This window comes from Mus pahari, chromosome 1, assembly GCF_900095145.1.
Source record: "Mus pahari chromosome 1, PAHARI_EIJ_v1.1, whole genome shotgun sequence".
In the NCBI taxonomy this organism is placed as follows: domain Eukaryota; kingdom Metazoa; phylum Chordata; class Mammalia; order Rodentia; family Muridae; genus Mus; species Mus pahari.
In genome coordinates, this window is record NC_034590.1 from 124,598,908 (window position 1) to 124,603,363 (window position 4,456).

Genomic DNA, 4,456 nt, shown 5'->3' on the forward strand with positions numbered 1-4,456 from the left:
TAAGCTAAATTGCTTGTGCTAAGGAGAGAAAGGGGTGAGTTATGGAGAGTACAGTATGGGTGAATCATGGTAGGAGCTGAGGGAAGAGAAGCCAAGCTTGAACATTTATTGTCTCATCTCTTCTTGCCACATTACTTTTGATGCTTGAAGTCTATCAAACACAGAGATTTATGTCATGGGAAGGTGTGTTTTTGGCTGACATCTTAGTTATGGTTTTATTGCTGTGAAGAGACACCATGAGTACTTATAAAGAAGATGTAACTAGGTCTTACAGCTTTAGAGGTTCAGTCTATTATCATCATGGAGGGAAGGCTTTTTTGTCCAAAACAGAAGTCACATTTACCAAATTCATCTCCAGTGAACTGACTCAGTATACTGAATTCCATTTTAAATGTCACATCAATAATTCCCTAAATTTAAAGGGGAACTAGCAAAGCTCATTGCCCTGATTTGCACACTATTTATATCTTAAATTTTTATCCTCATATATGTCTGTAGCATCCACCCAGAGCTGTTGTATACATAACAGTGCCACAGCTGACACTGGCTGGCATTATGATGAACCTACAACACACACACTATAATATTAGTTATGCATTATCAATAACTCTTTTAGAAAGGTCTGGAGGCATGTATCAGACTACCTTTATTTTGCTGATGGATAACATAAGGTAATGGATAACATATTTAAGCCCCTTATGTAAGGGACTTAAATAAGGAGCCAATTTCTCCGAGGAAGCAAAAGAGTCTGTGTATACGCTGGTGTGAATGTGGCTGCTCTCATAACCCTAGATTCACGCCAAAAGCCATATATCTTCTTCAGGATTGGCTTTACGGTTTGTGTGTTGCTGAAATGCAGCATTTATCCACTGCTTATTCTAGGCATTCATTTTTAAAGTAACTGGTCTACTATGCAACCCCTTGCACCAAGCTTTGGAAGTAGAGACAATAATTAAGTGAAATTTAAAAAAAAATCAACTCAAATTTATTAACATTTTTTAAGTTGAATAACACCCTGATTAGATCTAAAGTTTGGCTCTGTCTGGCAGTCTGCATAATTCTGAATTAATTTCCCAATTTCTTTGTTAACAAATTACTTAATGTAAAAATGAACACAGTGACTAATCAATTTAATAAGGTTTTAGAGGATTAAATGACTAACTACACATGATTCACCTAGCTCATAACATAGAAGTGCAAGCTATGAGACTTAAAGCTCTTATTTAGGCTTGGGTATATGGCTCTGTGAGTAAGTGGCTTTGAAAGCAAGAGGACCTAGACTCAAATCCCCAGCAAGTCAGTAAAAGCTGGGCATGGCGATGTATACCTGAAACCATAGCATTGGGGGAGGAGTGAGGAGAAATAAACTCACTCTCAGCCATCCCTAACCAAATCAGTTACATTCTAGTCTATTGAGAGACCATGTCTCAAGGAATAAAGTGGATGTCTCTCCTGGGATCCAACAGAAGCCTTTCAAAATTATCAGGGAAAGAGGTTTTCTGTCCTCAATCCAGCTTGGGAGATATTCTGTTAGTAACACATGATCCTCCCTCCCATCCCCAACAGTGAAGTGTTCTGTGTGCTAACAATTAGCTTTTAAAAAGTAAAACAAAATTCTGCATTTTTATAAAACTTGATAAAAAATAGTATTTCAAATTGTACAGTCACCAGAATGCACAGTTATCAAAAATGCACACACGTCACTTGGCATCTCCAGCACCTTCAGCTTTCTGTACCTGGTCTGTTTTGGCATCTCCATTTTCTGCAGGATTATTCGCATCCTTACTGGCGTCAACTTTCCCCTTCTCTCCGTTCTTTTCTGGGGCCATTTTAGGCTTGGGCTCTGGCTTTGGAGGAGCAGGTTTAGCAGACAACCTTGCAGATCTTCTCTGTGGCTTGTCCTTCACCTTGGTTTTGTCTCCTTTAGCATCCCCTTCAGCCTTTCTTTTGGACATGGCGGTGACAGGGTACGTAAGCGCTGAACACCAGTATACAGCGGAGTTCGGGGTTTGGTCATCGGCACGCAGATTTGAAATCCGTACCCCATCTTTTAAACTGGGTTATCTGGTTTGTTGGAGTCTAACTTCTTGAGTTCTTTGTGTATTTTAGATATTAGCCCTCTGTCAGATGTNGAGTTGGTGAAGATCTTCTCTGTCATTTCGTCCTATTAATGTTGACCTTTGCCTTACAGAAGCTTTTCAGTTTCACGAGGTCCCATTTATCAATTGTTGATCTTAGAGCCTTAGCCATTCCTGTTCAAGAAATTGTCTCCTGTACCAATGAGTTCAAGGCTACTTCCCATTGGTGGCCACCAAGGCACAAAATGCCTTGTGGTCTGAGAGATCTCTAAATTCATTTTTAAAGCCTCTTCCCCCTGTACCATCAACATAGACTTAATTCCCTTAAAACCAGAGACCTGTTGGAACCTGGCCCCCAAAGTTGGTTTTCCAGTCTATTGGGTGATGTGGACTGCAGTGACTTCATCGAGTATTCTCAGAAGAGCACTGGTTCCTTTTATAAAAGACTGTGGATCTTCAGATTGATAATTCTGCCATGTTCATTTCCTGAAAGTCAAGGTTGACTTGTGAAAAGTTGTTAAACAACATCCTTAATGTGAGATGTCATATAGAAACATAGTTTTAGTGGTCAAAATGACCTGACCAAGTCTATAGCTACCAAAACAAGATTAGCAGTTCTCAGAAAATTCTCCTGCACACACTAAATTCTGAGAAAAACCACAAACTGCCCTGACCTTGCCACCAGAATTCCCTGAGACATTAATAGGTGACCAATGAGTTTAAAATATACTGCTGCTTTGCTGGTTATTCAACCCCCCATAAAAAGAGTTAAAAGGGATGTGTTTTTTGAGCTCAGGGTTGACTCTCCCTGCGAGGTTGAGCAACCCCCATGCATGTTGGAACAATAAACCTCTTTGTTTGTTTGTTTGTTTGTTGCTTTTTTTTCAAGACAGGGTTTCTCAGTGTAGCCCTGGCTGTCCTGGAACTCACTTTGTGGACCAGGCTGGCCTTGAACTCAGAAGTCCGCCTGCCTCTGCCTCCCAAATGCTAGGATTAAAGGCGTGAACCACCATCACCTGGCAACAATAAACCTCTTGGCATTGCAATGAAAAAAAAGAAAGAAAGAAAGAAAGAAAGAAAGAAAGAAAGAAAGAAAGAAAGAAAGAAAGCAAGCAGAGGGGGCTGGAGAGATGGCTAAGTGGGTAAGAGCATTGGCTTCTCTTCTAGAGGTCCTGAGTTCAATTCCCAACAACCACATTGTGGCTCACAACCATCTGTAATGGTATCTGATGGCCTCTTCTGGTGTGGCTAAAGACAGCGACAGTGTACATAAAAATAAATAAATCCATACGTACATAAAATAAATAAATAATTCTTTAAAAAAAGAAATATAGTGGAAAGCAATAGAGAGTGGGTGTGCAAACACACATGTATGCACACACACACACTTGAATGTACACACACATAGTCTCACACACACACACTCATACACACTCCCACACATACACACACACATACACACACACACACACACACATACACACACAACACACTCACATATGCATGTGACCTTGGATGATTCACTCCCTACCCCTGTGACTTACTTAAATACAAAATTAATGAGTTGGGAAACTGCTTTCCAAGTCATTCTTATGGTTTGAACTTCACAAACAGGCTTTCTAAGTGTCCAGGAGGGTAAAGCTGTCTCTAGGATTATGATTGCAACATTGTCTTAGGGGTTTACTGCTGTGAACAGACACCATGACCAAGTCAACTCTTATAAGGACAACATTTAAATGGGGCTGGCTTACAAATTCAGAGGTTCAGTCCATTATTATCAAGGTGGGAACATGCCAGGCAGGCATGGTGCAGGAGGAGCGGAGAGTTCTACATTTTCATCTGAAGGCTGTTAGCAGAATACTGGCTTCCAGGCAGCCAGGAAGAGAGTCTTAAAGCATAATGATGGTACTATTGATTTCTCTGCAAGTGCTTTGTTGTCCTAAGGGATTTTCCTCTGATGGATATTACATTTCTTTCACTGTAGCTACTTTATCACCCCATCCTTCACTTCATCCACACTAATTTCCTTGATATATCTTTATAATTCCAAGCAAGATTCTGCCTCAGGGTCTTTGTACTTCCTGTCTCTCTTTGTGCCATACTTCCTACCTCCATTTAGCTCTCCTCTTTGTCCTTGCTTGAACAGCTTATAAAATAGTCACTCTCCCTGTGTATCATCCATCCTTCTCAGTATTGCACATATTCCTTAGAACAATATATGGACTCTCTGGTTTTCATTCTTTTGTTATTTATATTCCCCAACTAGATTATAAACTAAGGAAGAATGTTTTTATTGACTGTCTTTGCAACAATAATCCCTAGTGAATTTCTGGTTCATTGTAGATTCTAGATCATTGTTTATTGAATTCAGTTTTTCA

At 39.9% G+C, this 4,456-nt stretch overlaps 1 pseudogene; it reads right to left on the reverse strand.

Annotated features, from left to right (window-relative positions):
* Positions 1–1,700: 1,700 nt before the first annotated feature.
* Positions 1,701–1,955, reverse strand: LOC110335579 (annotated as a pseudogene).
* Between the last annotated feature and the right edge of the window lie 2,501 nt (positions 1,956–4,456).